Consider the following 18996-nt stretch of genomic DNA (forward strand, 5'->3'; position numbering starts at 1 on the left):
GTGATGCTTGGCAGTCAGGCGAAAGAGTTCAATATTGGTTTCATCACACCAGATAATCTTGTTTCTCATGGTCTGAGAGTCTTTCGGTGCCTTTTGTCAAACTCCAAGTAGTGCCGTTTACTGAGAAGTGGCTTCCGTCTGGCTACACTTCCATAAAGGCCTAATTGGTGGAGTGCTGCAGAGACGGTTGTCCTTCTGGAAGGGTTTCCCATCTTCACAGAGGAACTCTGGAGCACTGTCAGAATGACCATCGAGTTCTTGGTCACCTCCCTGACCAAGGCCCTTCACCCCGATTGCTCAGTTTGGCCGGGCGGCCAGCACTAGAAAGTCTTGGTGGTTCCCAACTTCTTCCATTTAAGAATGATAGAGGCCAATGTGTTCTCGGGGACCTTCAATGCTGTAGACATTTTTTGGTACCCTTCCCAGATCTGTGCTTCGACAGATGGCTTGGTTTTTGGTCTGACATGCACTGTCAACTGTGGGACCTTACATAGACAGGTGTGTTCCTTTCCAAATCATGTCGAATCAATTGAATTTACCACAGGTGGACTCCAATCAAGTTGTAGAAACATCTCAAGGAAAAAGGAAGCACTTGAGCTCGATTTAGTCTCACAGCAAAGGGTCTGAATACTCATGTAAATAAGGTATTTCTGTTTTTATTTTTAATACATTTGCAAAAATTTCTAAAAACCTGTTTTCACTTTGTCGTAATGCCTATTGTGTCTAGATTGATGAGGGGGCACACATTTTCTAGTAGGCTTAAATAGAAGATATGGCAAATAGGAGTGGCAATATCATCCTCTATTATCTTCAGTAATTTTCCCTCCAAGTTGTCAGACCACAGTGGCTTGTCATTGTTGATAGACAACAATCATGTTTTCACCTCTTCCACACTCAGTTTACGGAATTCAAAATTACAACGCTTGTCTTACTTCATTTGGTCAGATATACTTGGATATGTAGTGTCAACGTTTGTTGGTGGCATGTCATGCCTAAGTTTGCTAATAATGTCAATGAGTTAGCAATATCAGTCGGTTTTGTGATGAATGAGCGATCTGATTCAATGAATGATTGAGCTGAGTTTGCCTTTTTTCCCAAAATTTCATTTAAGGTGCTCCAAAGCTTTTTACGATCATTCTTTATGTCATTTATCTTTGTTTGATAGTGTTGTTTCTTCTTCTTTTTATTCAGTTTAGTCACATGATTTCTCAATTTTGTCACGCACTGATCTGTTTCACCTGTGCTTGTGCTTGTCTCCACCCCGCTCCAGGTGTCGCACATCTTCCTCATTATCCCCTGTGTATTTATATATGTGTTTTCTGTAAGTCTGTTACCAGTTCGTCATGTTTGTTCAAGTCAACCAGCGGTTTTCTCAGCTCCTGCCCTCCCCCAGTCTCTTTTTTCCCCTCACCTTCCTGGGTTTGACCCTTGCCTGTCCGGACTCTGAGCCCACCTGCCTGACCACTCTGCCTGAGCCTGCCTGCCGTCCTGTACCATTTCCGCTACTCTGGATTATCGACCCCTGCCTGCCTTGACCTGTCATTTGCCTGCCCCATGTTGCTGTAATACACATTGTTACTTCAACACAGTCTGTACTTGGGTTTTTACCTTGATTCTTGATACATTTGCAATACTTTTGCCAATGGGTTGTGCCACCAGACTTATTTGCCATTCCTTTTGCATCATCCCTCTCAACCATACAATTTTTAAATTCTTCATCAATCCACGAGAGTTTCGTTTTTAGTCCTTTTCTTACTGGGTGCATGCTTATTAGTAACTGGAATAAGCAATTTCATCAATGTGTCAAGTTCAGCATCTGTTTGCTCCTCATAACACAGCCTAATTGGGCAGCTTAATGAAAGCCAGTGAATATTTAAATCACCCATAAAATATACCTCTGATATCACATTATCAAGCATTTCACACGTTGTCCAGATACTGACTGCTAGCACTTGGTGGTCTATAGCAGCTTCCCCCAAGAATGGGCTTGATGAACCTGTAGCCATATTACTTCAACGGTATTTAACATGAGATCCTCTCTAAAGCTTTACAGGAATGTGTTAGCAGCATGGCGTTTTCTTTTGACTGCAAACATGTCACGCAAAAAAAGCAATGACCATTATGTTATTTTACCTGGATGCTTCGTGTGCAAATTGCAACACTGCTACTTTTCACTTATGGATAGAGACTTCAGGTTTTTGGGAACACATTGAAAAGTAACTTGACATTGTGTTGATCAAAAAGTGTAAATGTGTATTATAATGACAAGAAGAAAATGTCATTGACAGAGGAGGGAGTGAACGGAATTAATGCATAAGGTAAGGGCTAGAATTTGCTCTGGATCTTCTAGAACGGCCCTGTCACAAATAGTGGTTCTCGGTAACGATGGACAATCATGACGAGACGCGGGTCAATCAAGTTGATTGCGATTTCTCATCGACATTGCTGTCCTATTGGCTTAGATATGATGGTAGGGAGATTTAACATTGAGTTTCAACCAATGCATACTATAGCGACTATAATGATGCCGAGAGCTCAAAGATCATTTTTTTGTAGTATTATATAAATTATATTTGAAGGTCCCACAGGCCCAGCCGCATCCATCCTTTCATACATGAATGCTGAATGCATGTCATATGGTAGTCATTACATGTGCGCATTCAGTCAATGAATTGAATAAGCAGGTTATCATTTTAGCGGTGGATGCCGCTTCTCCAGCCAATGTAATTAGAATATGGGTGATCTAGTGTCAGCCATTAAAATAGCTCGACCTGAACTGGCTGCTTAGCAACAGGGGCTGGTCATGTGAAGCAGCCAGGGTTGTGTTCATTAGGCACCAAACGGGAGAACACAGACTGAAACAGGGAGGGACTACCTGGACTTGTCCAACAGGAACCACTTGTTTTCATTTTTAAATGGATTGCCACAGTGTGCCCTAATGACTACAAACCTGGACTAGAACGAAGGGTGATGTATGAGATCCTGCTTCACATCAATCTATTCACAGTCCAGTTTACACTCAATAAATGACATGAAATCAAATCAAATTTTATTTGACACATGCGCCGAATACAACACCTTACAGTGAAATGCTTACTTACAAGCCCTTAATCAATGATGCAGTTTTAAGAAAATACCAACAAACAAAAATAAAAAAAATAAATAAGAGATAATAAAAACAAATAATTAAAGAGCAACAGTAAATAACAATAGCTCCCTATATACAGGGAGTAGCGGTACAAAGTTAATGTGTCAATGTGTGGGGGACACCGGTGCCGAGGTAATTGAGATAATTATGGACATGCAGGTAGGGTTGTTAAAGTGGCTATGCATAGATAATAACAGAGAGTAGTAGCAGCAGTCTGGGCAGCCATTTGATTAGCTGTTCAGGAGTCTTATGGCTTGGGCGTAGAAGCTGTTTAGAAGCCTCTTGGACCTAGACTTGGCGCTCCGGTACTGCTTGCCGTGCGGTAGCAGAGAGAACAGTCTATGACTAGGGTGGCTGAAGTCTTTGACGATTTTTAGGGCCTTCCCCTGGTATAGAGGTCCTTGATGGCAGGAAGCTTAACCCCGGTGATGTGCTGGGCCGTACGCACTACCCTCTGTAGTGCCTTGCGGTCGGAGGCCGAGCAGTTGCCATACCAGGCAGTGTTGCAACCCATCAGGATGCTCTCGATGGTGCAGCTGTAAAACCTTTTGAGGATCTGAGGACCAATGCCGAATCTTTTCAGTCTCCTGAGGGGGAATAGGTTTTGACGTGCCCTCTTCACGACTCTCTTGGTCTGCTTGGACGATGTTAGTTTGTTGGTGATGTGGACGCTAAGGAACTTGAAGCTGCCAACCTGCTCTACTTCAGCCTTCCCATTCTTTTTCCTGTAGTCCACAACCATCTCCTTTGTCTTGATCACGTTGAGGGAGAGGTTGCTGTCCTTGCACCACATGGTCAGGTCTCTGACCTCCTCCCTATAGACTGTCTCATTGTTGTCGGTGATCAAGCCTACCACTGTTGTGTCATCAGCAAACTTAATGATGGTGTTGGGGTTGTGCCTGGCCGTTCAGTCATGAGTGAACAGGGAGTACAGGAGGGGAATGAGCACGCACCTCTGAGGGGCCCCCGTGTTGAGGATCAGCGTGGCGGATGTGTTGTTACCTACCCTTACCACCTGGGGGTGGCCCGCAGGAAGTATAGGATCCAGTTGCAGAGGGAGGTGTTTAGTCCCAGGGTCCATAGCTTAGTGATGAGTTTTGAGGGCACTATGGTGTTGAACGCTGAGCTGTAGTCAATGAATAGCATTTTCACATAGGTGTTTCTTTTGTCCAGGTGGGAAAGGGCAGGGTGGAGTGCAATAGAGATTGCGTCATCTGTGGATCTGTTGGTGCGGTATGCAAATTGGAGGGGGTCTAGGATTTCTGGGATAAGGGTGTTGATGTGAGCCATGACCAGCCTTTCAAAGCATTTCATGGCTACAGACTACGGGTCGTGCAGGACCATACTCATCAAATGGTATTCATTCTTCAATAAAACATTAAAAGGAATGTGGGAAACCTCCCTCAAACCATTTTAGTGATGGACATTTTACCCTCTTTATGTAATGTTTGGAGATGGAATTAAATAGTTTTCATTGCCCATGAAGCCATACTGTATATTCATATGAAGGTGATTTTTACCTAGACCATCCAGACCCACAGAGGGTGTTGTCCTGCCTTGGCACTACACATTTCATTATGACAATAATGATGGCAACACAGTAGGAGAAGTACTTCCTGGAGAGGTGCAGGTTATAAGAATACCCTTTTTACCCTGAATGAATGGAAGTGGGCCTCGTTAACACAATGTTTTCACACCCAATACTGTTTCCCTGTTTTATAGTCCATTCACACGTCCCATGAAGCATATTCTTCATCCAAATGGAACAGCTGGAGCAATAACAAGTCTCCTGCCCCCATGCATCATCAGTGTGTTTGTGCCTCAACACAAAATACAGTCTCGGTCTCAGTTGCTTTTTTCATTCCCTGGCCACCCTCCCTCTCTCCCTCATTCTCTCTCAACAGTCGGTCTCTTTAACTCTCTCTCTCTCCCTTTCTTTCTCTCTCTCTCTCTCCCTTTCTCTCTCTCTCTCTCTCTCTCTCTCTCTCTCTCTCTCTCTCTCTCTCTCTCTCCCTTTCTCTCTATCTCTCTCCCTTTCTCTCTCTCTCCCTTTCTCTCTCTCTCTCTCTCTCTCTCTCTCTCTCTCTCTCTCTCTCTCTCTCTCTCTCTCAGCAGTCACAGCAAGGACACAAATTAGATGAGCCCTGGTATGTCTCCACACCGCATGCCACGGAGGATGACAGATATTCTCATGGGAAATGTGGGTATGTCTGTTCTGTACTTGTCTCTTACTTTTGCTGTTTGTCACATATTTGCGTTTCTCACACATCCACGCACGCACGCACGCACACACGCACACACACACACACACACACACACACAGTCTTCTACTTTAGGCTATTCCATTCCGTTGCCCAATTGCCAAACAGCAAGGGAGTCCTGCCTCTCTACAGCAGGGCAGGGACCATGCAGGCTTTTATATCCTCCACCCATCCAGGCAGGCGAGGATGCTGCTGAGGACATGTGTGCCTGTGTGTGTGTGTCTGTGTGTGGGTGGGTGTGTGTGTATATGTGTGTGCACGTGCATGTTTGTTTGTCTATTCTATCTTACTTTCACAGAAACAGATAGAGAAGGAGATAGAGAGAGAGCGAGAATGAAAAAGAGAGAGAGAAACTCTTCCCCTCTCTCTTCCCAACCCAGCACCAGGGTCCAGCCTGATTTTCAGATTTTCACAGCTGGGGGCAACTGACTCACCTGTCTCCTCTCCTCCCTCCATCCTTCCATTCAGGCCTGGCCCACATCACAATCTCCTGAGAATGAAAAAGAGAGAGAGAAACTCCTCCCCTCTCTCTTCCCAACCCAGCACCAGGGTCCAGCCTGATTTTCAGATTTTCACAGCTGGGGGCAACTGACTTACCTGTCTCCTCTCCTCCCTCCATCCTTCCATTCAGGCCTGGCCCACATCACAAGCCAGCTGTGAGGCTACAATCAAACAATCTCCTGCAGGGTGGGCCTCTTGGGGAACACTGACATCAGTGCCTAGGAATGAGCTAATATGCTCCAATAATGAGGCATGGGTAAATCTGGGAACTAAATCAGTTTTCTGCATTATTTAAACCTGGGTCTGCCTGGTATCTTTACTCATACCGTTCAAGCTAGATATACATCAAAATATAAATCAAAGTTGTTGCGAATGGTATTCCACTTTCCAGAGAAGGAAGGTCAAATGTCAATATTTTGCCTCAACTACAGTATGGTATAATTCTGGAGATTCCCCTGGGCAGGAAACATCTCAAGTGTACTGCATGTGGGCTACATACATGCGTGCAAGTATACAGGCATGCACTCCGTCATGCGTGTAATATCATGCAATATTTTGTCTCAGCAGAAATGTCATACTGTAGTATAGTGAAGTGGTCACATCTCTAGTGCACAGCACAGTGTGTAGGCTACCTACACACATGAATGCAAGCATACATACAGACATGCAGGCACAACATCTCTTAAGACAACACACACATGACTATGACACATATCAGCCCGTGTAGCTAAGTAACACGGCAGGGTACAGTATTCTGCACTACCATGGTGCGTTTGCCATTTGTTATTCCCCGTCCACCGCAGGGTTGCCATCCATGCTCTACTTTACGGTGCAGCAAACAGGTATGTCTCCAGCCAGCTACAGTCTGAGTGCATGTGTGTTATGGCGGGGAGGTGGAGGACACCCCCCCGTAGCCAGACGGAGAGCGCTTCAGTAATGTCAGCCACTTCATTAAGGGGAGAGTGGATTTGATGGCAGTGACATAGGGAGAGGTGGCTGGTACTCTGGCTGGCTTTGAGGAACTCCAGTATCAACTCTCTGTGTATTTTTCCATTCGGTCCAGATCTGGCCCAGCCCTTGCCCTACCTCGGCCCGGAGTAAAACCCATCTGAACCCAACTGTGACAGCTGAGCTAATTACCGTCCTCAAATCCCACAAGGCTGACAGGCCCGTTAGCTCCCAGATTTACACTTTGAATCCCATCATCCGTTTCAACATCATTTTGCTCATACTAGGTGTTTTTGGCCAGCTATACAGCAATATCCAGCATCCAACACCATCCTCGGTTAAAAGAATCCCATACGCTGATAGGTTCGGTTGTCACAAAGGAGTGTTTGCAATCAATGGTGAACATGCACGGACATATTAATACATTGTTTCATGAGGGTGCTTCTGCAAAGGAAACCCCCTCCCTGGAGTCACACACAATTTTCTGTTTTTTTTTTGTAAAAATGACCATTGAACAACAGGAAATATTACAGACTGTGGCTTTATTGAAGAATCACTTATCCCGAGAGGGTCTCAGATATAATAATAAAAACAATAATGATATATTTTAAGCGCTTTTCAAGACATCCAAAGTCACTTTACTGAATCAGCAATAATCATCAAGATAGAAAAACAATATAATCCCACATTAAAATCAACAAGAATATAAAAGTACACTAAACATGATGACAGACGGACCAGGGGAGTAACGATATAACGTATTCTCAACTAATCTGTAGGAATCACATTTTTCTGGAACACATGAATGGCCGTTGAATCCGGCAGGGTGCATCATTCAAGCCACGGTCACCTGGGAAAGAGGGTAATACAGAGAAAGCAAATTATTGTATTGATGTTTTTTATGTAGCTAAAAAAGGAACACATTTCAGACTTATTTTTACATCTATTAAAATGGTTGATGCATAACGTGAGGGAGAGTCCGCTGGCGACTGCATCGTACCCCCGTAGTTCATCTCCATGCAATGCTCACAGCCATTCGTGTTGTCGTTCACTGCACCATAGTTGTGGTTATCGGGTTGCCCCTGGCCGCAGTTCCGGTAGCTAAACCTGGACCCGTCGTTCCAAAGCCAAAGACCCACCTAAAGAGCGCACAGGCAGATGTGTAACGAGCAGACACTAAACACCACTGTTCTTTAAAGGAAAGTGCAATCTCCTCGCCATTGTTTTGGTAAACAGCTGATGGATGGGACTGGACAGGTCCCATGACAGGTATGTCATACTGGGACTAGGGTCTCTTTTACAGATGAGCCCTGTAGAAATACAGTCAAACACATACAATATACAAAACATTTAGAACAAACACATTAATCAACATGGCTGTCTCCAATCGTTACTTTGAACTGTGGGACCAGAACATTTCATTTCTTAGAGCTCTGGAAGTTCCACATAAAAGGGTGCAACAAAAACTAAAAGCAGCTTTACCCAACTCTGGAGACTGAAGTGGCCTCCAGTGTTAACCAAGCCTGTTTGGTCATTTGAGAGTAAAAATGTAATGATTATTTTATATATAGGAAGCTTCTGAATATAAAAGATAAAGAAAAGGAATAGCACATATCAAGTTTTAGTTTAGCAACCCTGTGAAATACACTACACTAATCCTATGAGGTTTAGAAGGAGTAAATCTGGCCCTAAATATAGACATTTGTTAACAGCAATTTAAAAAGGTACCTCTGCCTCTGGCCATTTGGCCAAGATGGGGACGTAGTGATAGCAGTGTGTCCCATGGGCCTCCCGAGTTGCTCAGCGGTCTAAGGCACTCCATCTCAGTGCTAGAGGCGTCACTACAGACCCTGGTTCGATTCCAGGCTAGATCACAACTGGCCGTGATTGGGAGTCCCATAGGGCGGTGCACAATTGGACCAGCGTCGTCCTGGTTAGGGTTTGGCTGGGGTAGGCAGTCATAGTAAATCAGAATTTCTTCTTAAAATCGACTTCCCTAGTTAAATAAAGGATAAATAACTATGCCAACCAGGTGGGCATGATGAACTCCTGGTTTGTAGTCCCTGCTTCTCCTTCGCTCCCATCTCTAAGCCAGCAGCATACCACCCTGCATACCACTGCTGGCTTGCTTCTGAAGCTAAGCAGGGTTGGTCCTGGTCAGTCCCTGGATGGGAGACCAGATGCTGCTGGAAGTGGTGTTGGAGGGCCAGTAGGAGGCACTCTTTCCTCTGGTCTAAAAAATATCCCAATGCCCCAGGGCAGTGATTGGGGACACTGTCCTGTATAGGGTGCCGTCTTTCGGATGGGACGTTAAACGGGTGTCCTGACTCTCTGAGGTCATTAAAGATCCCATGGCACTTATCGTAAGAGTAGGGGTGTTAACCCCGGTGTCCTGGCTAAATTCCCAATCTTGCCCTCAAACCATCATGGTCACCTAATAATCCCCAGTTTACAATTGGCTCATTCATCCCCCTCCTCTCCCCTGTAACTATTCCCCAGGTCGTTGCTGCAAATGAGAACGTGTTCTCAGTCAACTTACCTGGTAAAATAACGGTAAAATAAATAAATAAAATCTCCTCAGACTCTGTAGGAGGGAGAGATAACATTCAATGTTTTGATGAAATGATTAGTTCCATCATCACAATCCGAGTGGTCAAAAGTGCGTTCCAGCCGTGGTGCTATTGAACACAGCACCACGGCTATCTGTGCGTTATCAGTCCATTAACGAAACAATGTGACATTATAGTTTTCTGCAGGTTTCAGAAAGTCTGTTGATATGAGGATGGCATTTTACAGATTGGCAGGTTGCGTATCAGGTTCTCCATAATTTGTTTCTCTGCATCATTCAGATCCCCTACAACAAAGAGAGCCAAAGACAGAAGATTAATACTAATCTGCTCTTTAAAAAGTGTGGAATGATATCATCAAACTGCATCTGATGAATGTGAACAGGTAATCAAACCATTGATAAGAATACCTCTGCTACCGACACATCAATAAACACCTCTTATCTAACTAAAAAGAGTAAAAAAAAATACATAAATAACAAAAAGAGCAAAGGTATATCTCTTACTTGCATCACCCAGAGCAAAGGCTGCGCTGAGAAGCAAAAATATGGTCAACTTTGCCATGGTGATAGTCTCCTGAGAAAAAGACTTAAGACAAATTCAGCATCATACACTTTAGAACATAGGTGGAGGTGGACTTGTTCTGTTTAGTTGGAGAAAGGGGAGCACCTATATACACCTGGCCACAAGGGAGCAACTATCATTTTCTATCAATAGTTAACTAATATAATGAGGCATATACACCTGACCACAAGGTAGAAACTATTGTTTTTTTATCAATAGTTAATTAATACTGTCAAATCTACTCCTGCCGCTCCTCTCCAGCGTTCCATGTCGCCAGTCCTGGCAACCATCATTAGGCGCACCTGGCATCAATCAGTACGTGCACCTGCTCCTCATGACGAGGCACACCTGGACACCATTTCCTCACTCATTACCTCCTCTATATCTGGCAGTCACACAGGTTTATTCCCCAGGCAGTATTGCTGTTGTTTCATGTTCGTACGCGGCTCTTGTTTCTTGTATTGGTCCGCGTTTAGTTTATTATTAAACTCCCCACCTGCACTTGCTTCCCGACTCCCAGCGTCTACGTTACAGAATACTGCCTCAACAAATGGAAGCAGCAGGAAATCCGGACATCTCCCAGATGGTCGACGAACAGGGACACCCCCTACTTCGTCAACACCACGACCAGCTGGCACAACTGGGGATGGCTATGGAAGAGGTTCTTCGCAGTCTTCAACATCTCAAACATGCCCAAGAGGCGTTGCCTTCAACTAGCGGAGGATACTCTTCCACCAGGCGTGCCAGCACACCAGTCCATTCAGAAGGTCCCCCAGGTCAGCGACACGTTTGTTCCATAAATATGACGGAACCCCTTCTAAATGCCGTGGCTGTCTACTTCAGTGCTCCCTCTATTTTGTGCACCCGACGGGAGCCCCCACCACTGAGACTGGGTGGGTGTTGGAGTGGGCTACGGCCGTCTGGGAGAGAGGCGCGGAGGAGCTGGATTCATATGAAGGGTTCGTGCCTCTGTTCAGAGGTATCTTCGATCATCCACCGGACGGCAGAGAGGGGGGTTCCCTATTCCAACTACGGTAGGATGACCAGGCCGAGTATATGCTCACCTTCTGGACTGTAGCAGTATCCAGCAGATGGAATGAGCTCCGTAGCTATTCAGAAGAGGACTGCGCGAGGAAGTCCAGACGGAATTGGCATGTCGAGACGACAACCTCTCCTTGGACTCACTCATCGCGAAGGCCATCCACCTGGATAACCTACCTTGGGAGCGTCGGTACCCTCAGTGCTCTCCCTCAGTGACCACTCTGTATGAGACCCTGATCCCATGGAGGTAGGGGTCACACGCCTCCCCGCTGCTGAACGACGTACACGGAAACAGCTGGGGCTGTGTCCCTATTGTGGTCAAGGTGGGCACCAGCTTCAGTGTCCGATAGGTTCCAACTCGGGATCCACGAGAGCAGAGGGACGGTCACGTGATCTTTCACCTCCTGGGGCAGGTGTGAGTATCCCATCTTCATCATTTTCAGCCAAATCCTTTTTAGTGTCGCTCACACTAGCTGGCTGTCCCTCATGTACTGTTTCTACAGCGCTAGTGGATTCCGGTGCTGCTGGGAGCTTTATTGACTAGACCCATGCCTCCTCTCTGAACATCACCTCATACCCACTCTCCTTTCCGGTTTAAGACCTGGATAATCGACCACTAGGATCCGGAACCATTACACACATCACCTCACCGTGGAGTCCACTCATCAGGAAAACATTCCTTTCTTCCTCCCAATTAGTGCTCACAAGATCATCCTCGGCCTCCCATGGCTCCAACGCCATAACCCCACCATCTCATGGTCGAAGATTAATATCACGGACTGGGCACCCGAATGGCGGAGGACCTGCCTTCCCTCTCGAGTCAGTCAATGTGGTCTGGGACGTAGATGCGGACATTCACCAGGCTCTGGAGAGAGCGCCCGCACCCACTAACTGTCGTTCTGAGTGCATCTACGTTCCCAAAGAGATAAGGGATAGGCTGTTGACCTGGGTGCACACATCCCTCAACACTGACCACTCGGGTATCACTCGCACTATTCACTCCATCTCTGAGATATACTGGTGGCCCACCTTGGTGCAGAACGTGGTGTGCTATATCAACTCGTGCCCAAACAAAATCGCTCCAGCAGGGAAGCTCCTTCCCCTTCCTGTGCCTCAGTGGTCTCATCTGTCCATTGGCTTTGTTACTGATCTCCCCTCTGATGGTTTCACCACCGTTGTGGACAGATTTTCTAGGTCATCCCGGTTTATTCCTCTCCCTTCTGCTCTTCAGGTCGCTGAGGCACTGTTCCAGCAGGTCTTCCTGGACATCGTCTCCGAACCGTGGCCCCCAATTCACGTCACGGGTATGGAAGACTTTCATGGAGAAATTTGGAGCCACGGTCAAATCAAATTTGATTTGTCACATACACATGGTTAGCAGATGTTAATGCGAGTGTAGCGAAATGCTTGTGCTTCTAGTAATATCTAACCTAACAATTTCACAACTACCTTATACACACAAGTGTAAAGGAATGAATATGTACATAAAAATATATGAATGAGTGATGGCCGAACGGCATAGGCAAGATGCAGTAGATGGTATAGAGTACAGTATATACATATGAGATGAGTAATGTAGGGTATATAAACAATATTTAAAGTGGCTGGTGATACAAATTAGTGATACAAATTTTTCCATTATTAAAGTGGCTAGACATTTGAGTCAGTATGTTGGCAGCAGCCACTCAATGTTAGTGATGGCTGTTTAACAGTCTGCTGGCCTTGGGATAGAAGCAGTTTTTCAGTCTCTCGGTCCCTGCTTTGATGCACCTGTACTGACCTCGCCTTCTGGATGATAGCGGGGTGAACAGGCAGTGGCTCGGGTGGTTGTCATTGCTCTTTTTGGCCTTCCTGTGACATCGGGTGGTGTAGGTGTCCTGGAGGGAAATGCCCCCGGTGATGCATTGTGCAGACCTCACTACCCTCTGGGGAGCCTTATGGTTATGGGCGGAGCAGTTCCCGTACCAGGCGGTGATACAGCCTGACAGGATGCTCTCGATTGTGCATCTTTAAAATTGTGTGTTTTTGGTGACAAGCCAAATTTCTTCAGCCTGCTGCGCCTTCACCATGCTGTCTGTGTGGGTGGACCACTTCAGTTTGTCCGTGATATGTACGCCGAGGAACTTACAACTTTCCACCCTCTCCACTACTGTCCCGTTGATGTGGATAGGGGGCTCCCTCTGCTGTTTCCTGAAGTCCACGATCATCTCCTTTGTTTTGTTGACATTGAGTGTGAGGTTATTTTCCTGACACCACACTCCGAGGGCCCTCACCTCCTCCCTGTAGGCCGTCTCGTCATTGTTGGTAATCAAGCCTACCACTGTAGTGCTGTCTGCAAACTTGATGATTGAGTTGGAGGCGTGCATGGCCACGCAGTCGTGGGTGAACAGGGAGTACAGGAGAGGGCTGAGAACGCACCCTTGTGGGGCCCCAGTGTTGAGGATCAGCGGGGTGGAGATCTTGTTACCTACCCTCACCACCTGGGGGCGGCCCGTCAGGAAGTCCCGGACCCAGTTGCACAGGGCGGGGTCGAGACCCAGCTTAATGACGAGTTTGGAGGGTACTATGGTGTTAAATGCTGAGCTGTAGTCGCTGAACAGCTTTCTTACATAGGTATTCCTCTTGTCCAGATGGGTTAGGGCAGTGTGATTGTGTCTGTGGACCTATTGGGGCGGTAAGCAAATTGAAGTGGGTCTAGGGTGTCAGGTACGGTGGAGGTGATATGGTCCTTGACCAGTCTCTCAAAGCACTTCATGATGACAGAAGTGAGTGCTACGGGGTGGTAGTCATTTAGCTCAGTTACCTTAGCTTTCTTGGGAACAGGAACAATGGTGGCCCTCTTGAAGCATGTGGGAACAGCAGACAGGGATAAGGATTGATTGAATATGTTAGTAAAAACACCAGCCAGCTGGTCTGCGCATGCTCTGAGGATGCGGCCGGGGATGCCGTCTGGGCCTGCAGCCTTGCGAGGGTTAACACATTTAAATGTTTGTAGCATACCTCTTGTGTCTGAGCCGTTGAATTGCGACTACTTTGTCTCTATACTGATGCTTAGCTTGTTTGATTGTCTTGCGGAAGGAATAGCTACACTGTTTGTATTCGGTCATGTTTCCGGTCACCTTACCATGATTAAACGCAGTGGTTTGCGCTTTCAGTTTTGCGCCATCAATCCACGGTTTCTGGTGTGGGAATGTTGTACCTTCAGCATCTATTAAAACATCACCGATGCACTTGATAATAAACTCGCTCACCGACTCAGCGTATTCATCAATGTTCGACGCTATGCGGAACCTATCCCAGTCCACGTGATCAAAGCAATCTTGAAGCGTGGAATCCGATTGGTCAGACCAGCGTTGAACAGACCTGAGCGCAGGTGCTTCCTGTTTTAGTTCCTGTCTATAGGCTGGGTGCATCAAAATGGAGTCGTGGTCAGCTTTTCCCAAAAGGAGGGCGTGGGAGGGCCTTATATGCATTGCGGAAGTTAGAATAACAATGATCCAGGGTTTTCCCAGCCGGGGTAGCACAATCGATATGCTGATAGAATTTAGGGAGCCTTGTTTTCAGATTAGCCTTGTTAAAATCCCCAGCTACAATAAATGCAGCCTCAGGATATGTGGTTTACAGAGTCGAATGAAGTTCTGTCAGGGCCGTCGACGTGTCTGCTTGGGGGGGAATATAAATGACTGATTTATGATCGAAGAGAATTCTCTTGGTAGATAATGCGGTCGGCATTTGATTGTGAGGAATTCTAAGTCAGGTGAACAAAAGGACTTTAGTTCCTGTATGTTATAATCACACCATGTCTTGTTAATCATAAGGAATACACCCCCGCACTTCTTCTTACCAAAGATGCTTGTTTCTGTTGGTGCAATGCGTGAAGAAACCAGGTGGCTGTACCGACTCCAATAGCGTGTCTCGAGTGAGCCATGTTTCCGTGAAACAAAGAACGTTAGTCTGTCTCTCTGGAAGGCAACCCTTGCTCGGATTTCGTCTACCTTGTTGTCAAGAGACTGGACATTGGCGAGTAGTATGCTCGGGAGCGGTGCGCGATGTACCCTTCTACGGAGCCTGACCAGAAGACCGCTCCGTCTGCCCCTTCTGTGTTTTGGGTCGCCGGCTGGGATCCGATCCATTGTCCTGGGTGGTGGGCCAAACACAGGATCCGCTTCAGGAAAGTTTTATTCCTGGTTGTAATGTTGGTGAGTTGACGTTGCTCTTATATCCAATAGTTCCTCCCGACTGTATGTAATAACACCTATGATTTCCTGGGGTAACAAGTTAAGAAATAAAACACAAAAAAAACACAATACTGCATAGTTTCTTTGGATTGCTCAGCCTCACTTCCAGGTACCGGCCTCAGTCCAATGGGCACGTGGAGAGGATGAGCTGGGGAGGTTCCTGAAGAGTCACTGCTGGGACCGGCATGGGGATTCCTTTCCTGAGTGGAATATGCCCAGAATTCAATATGCCACTCCTCCACCGGGCTTCCTCCCAGTGTGTCCTGGGTTATCAGCAGGCCCTGGCACCATGGACTCCAAGCTAGACCGAAGCCCATACGGTGGATGAATGGTTCTGGCGTGCAGAGGATGTTTGACGTGAGGCTCCAGCGTGCTGTCCGTTGCCAGAAGGAGCAGGCGGATCGCCACCGCAGTGAGGGGCCCGTGTTCCATCCTGGTGATCGCGTCTGGCTCTCCACCAGGAACCTCTCACTCTGCCTGCACTGTAAGAAGCTGAGCCCCCGGTTTGTGGGGCCGTTCAAGGTTCTCCGGAGGGTCAACGAGGTTCTGTATAGATTACAGCTTCCCACTGACTACGTACTCTCACCCTCGTTTCATGTCTCTCTCCTCAGGACGGTGGTTCCTGGTCCCCTGGCTGAGGCTGTCCCCCACAACAGCCCTCTGCCTCCCTTCAATGTCGAGGGAGGTCCCACCCATGCTGTCAAATCCCTCCTGGACTCCCGACATCGTGAAGGTCAGCTCCAGTAACTGGTGGACTGGGAGGGGGACAGTACTGAGGAGCAGTGTTGTGTTCCGGTGGAGGACATTCTGGATCCTAACATCTGTGATTTCCACCTTCGCCGCCTGGACCAGCCCACTCCTTCCCCTCGGGGCTGTCCGCCTGGCCGGCGTCATCCTGCGGCTGGAGACGCGCTTCAGGGGGGGATACTGTCACATCTACTCCTGCTCCCCCTCTCCGGCGTTCGACGCCGGTTTACTAATCCACCGGTCCTGTCAACCATCATTACGTGCACCTGCTCATGAGGCACAGCTGGACACATTACCTCCCCTATATCTGACACTCACTTAGGTTTATTCACCAGGCATTATTGATTCATGTTCGTACTGTCATGCCCTGACCGTAGAGAGGCTGTTATACTCTATGTTGGTTAGGTCGGGGTGTGACTAGGGTTGGTCATCTAGGTAATTATACACTGCTCAAAAAAATAAAGGGAACACTTAAACAACACAATGTAACTCCAAGTCAATCACACTTCTGTGAAATCAAACTGTCCACTTAGGAAGCAACACTGATTGACAACAAATTTCACATGCTGTTGTGCAAATGGAATAGACAAAAGGTGGAAATTATAGGCAATTAGCAAGACACCCCTAAAAAAGGAGTGATTCTGCAGGTGGTGACCACAGACCACTTCTCAGTTCCTATGCTTCCTGGCTGATGTTTTGGTTACTTTTGAATGCTGGCGGTGCTCTCACTCTAGTGGTAGCATGAGACGGAGTCTACAACCCACACAAGTGGCTCAGGTAGTGCAGTTCATCCAGGATGGCACATCAATGCGAGCTGTGGCAAAAAGGTTTGCTGTGTCTGTCAGCGTAGTGTCCAGAGCATGGAGGCGCTACCAGGAGACAGGCCAGTACATCAGGAGACGTGGAGGAGGCCGTAGGAGGGCAACAACCCAGCAGCAGGACCGCTACCTCTGCCTTTGTGCAAGGAGGTGCACTGCCAGCGCCCTGCAAAATGACCTCCAGCAGGCCACCAGATGTGGAACCCAGATCACGCTGCGCTTTGGTCCAGTTATTCTAACGATCGTGACACGTACGCTTTTCTTGTATTGTTTATTAAACTCACCACCTGCACTTGCTTCCTGACTCCCAGCATTTACGTTACAAATGAGGCATTCCCGTTAAAATGGATCAAAGTACAAAATAACAGGATAATATCTGTTCTTCTCATGGTACGTTTCTTATCAAAAGAGGAGCAAATGGTGCTGAATGGGCCAGGGGAGGGGGGGTGCATGTTGCTCATGTCCATTCGGAAAGTATTCAGACCCCTTGACCTTTTCCACATTTTGTTATGTTACAACCTTATTCTAAAATGTATTAAATATATATTTTTTCCCCCTCATCGATCTACACATTACCCCATAATTACAAAGCATTCTTCTCTGCAGATCCCCTCAAGCTCTGTCACGTTGGATGGGGAGCATCGCTGCACAGCTATTTTTTTTTTTAATGTTTCACCACAGATGTTCAATCGGGTTCAAGTCCGGTCTCTGGATGGGCCCAAGGACATTCAGAAACTTGGCACGAAACCACTCCTGTGTTGTCTTGGCTGTGTGCTTAGGGTCGTTGTCCTGTTGGAAGGTGAACCTTCACCCCCAGTCTGAGGTCCTGAGCGCTCTGGAGCAGGTTTTCCTCAAAGATCTCTCTGTACTTTGCTCCGTTCATATTTCCCTCGATCCTGACTAGTCTCCCTGCTGCTGAAAAACATCCCCATAGAATGATGCTACCACCACCATGCTTCACCGTAGGGATGATGCCAGGTTTCCTCCTGATGTCACGCTTGGCATTCAGACCAGAAAATCTTGTTTCTCATGGTCAGAGTCCTTTAGGTACATTTTGGCAAATTCCAAGCAGGCTGTCATGTGACTTCAGTCTGGCCTGATTAGTGGAGTGCTGCAGAGATGATTGTCCTTCTGGAAGGTTCTCCCATATCTCCACAGAGGAACTGGAGCTCTGTCAGAGTGACAGTCGGGTTGTTTGTCACCTCCCTAACCAAGGCCCTTTTCTCCCAATTGCTCAGTTTGGCCGGATGGCCAACTCTAGGAAGAGTCTTGGTGGTTCCAAACTTCGAATGATGGAGGCCACTGTGTTATTGGGGATCTTCAATGCTGCAGACATTTTTTTTGGTACCCTTCCCCATATCTGTGACACGATTACAATCCTGTTTCGGCGCTCTACGGCCAATTCCTTTGACCTCATGGCTTGGTTTTTGCTCTGACATGCACTGTCAACTGTGGGTCCTTTATAGACAGGTGTGTGCCTTTCCAAATCCTGTCCAATCAATTGAATTTACCACAGGTGGACTCCAAGTTGTAGAAACATTTCGAGGATGGTCAATGGAAACAGGATGCACTTGAGCTCAATTTCGAGTCTCATAGCAGAGTGTCATACTTAAGTAAAGAAGGTATTTCTGTTTTAATTTTATAAACATGAAACATTCTAAAAACCTGTTTTGTTATTGTGTGTAAATTGACGAGAAATCAATAATACGGTTGAAGTCGGAAGTTTACATACACTTAGGTTGGAGTCATTAAAACTAGTTTTATAACCACTCCACAAATTTCTTGTTAAAAAAATATAATTTTGACAAGTCAGTTAGTACATCTACTTCGTGCATGACACAAGTAATTTTTCCAACAATTGTTGACAGATTATTTCACTTATAATTCACTGTATCACAATTCCAGTGGGTTAGAAGTTTACATACACTGTGACTGTGACTGTGCCTTTAAGCAGCTTGGAAAGTTCCAGAAAATGATGTCATGGCTTTAGAAGCTTCTGATAGGCTAAATGACATTTAAGTCAATTGGAGGTGTAGCTGTGGATGTATTTCAAGGCCTACCTTTAACCTCATTGCCTCTTTACTTGACATCATGGGAAAATCAAAAGAAATCAGCCAAGACCTCAGAAAAATAATTGTAGACCTCCACAAGTCTGGTTCATCC

The 18996-nt window shown here is 46.5% G+C and overlaps 2 long non-coding RNA genes across 2 annotated transcripts in view; one reads left to right on the forward strand and one right to left on the reverse strand.

The window, feature by feature from the left end:
• Nucleotides 1–7417, forward strand: part of LOC129865332 (uncharacterized) — a 27289-nt gene extending 19872 nt beyond the window's left edge. The window contains exon 3 of the long non-coding RNA XR_008761351.1: nucleotides 5261–7417. This is a non-coding gene — a long non-coding RNA (uncharacterized LOC129865332). The remainder of the gene's footprint in view (nucleotides 1–5260) is intronic.
• Nucleotides 7384–13914, reverse strand: LOC129865331 (uncharacterized). The gene is made up of 2 exons (XR_008761350.1): nucleotides 7859–13914; nucleotides 7384–7708 (listed from the first exon to the last, which is right to left on the reverse strand). It is a non-coding gene; the product is annotated as an uncharacterized LOC129865331 (long non-coding RNA).
• Nucleotides 13915–18996: the final 5082 nt, after the last annotated feature.

The sequence above is a fragment of the Salvelinus fontinalis genome, chromosome 11, assembly GCF_029448725.1.
Source record: "Salvelinus fontinalis isolate EN_2023a chromosome 11, ASM2944872v1, whole genome shotgun sequence".
Lineage (NCBI taxonomy): Eukaryota > Metazoa > Chordata > Actinopteri > Salmoniformes > Salmonidae > Salvelinus > Salvelinus fontinalis.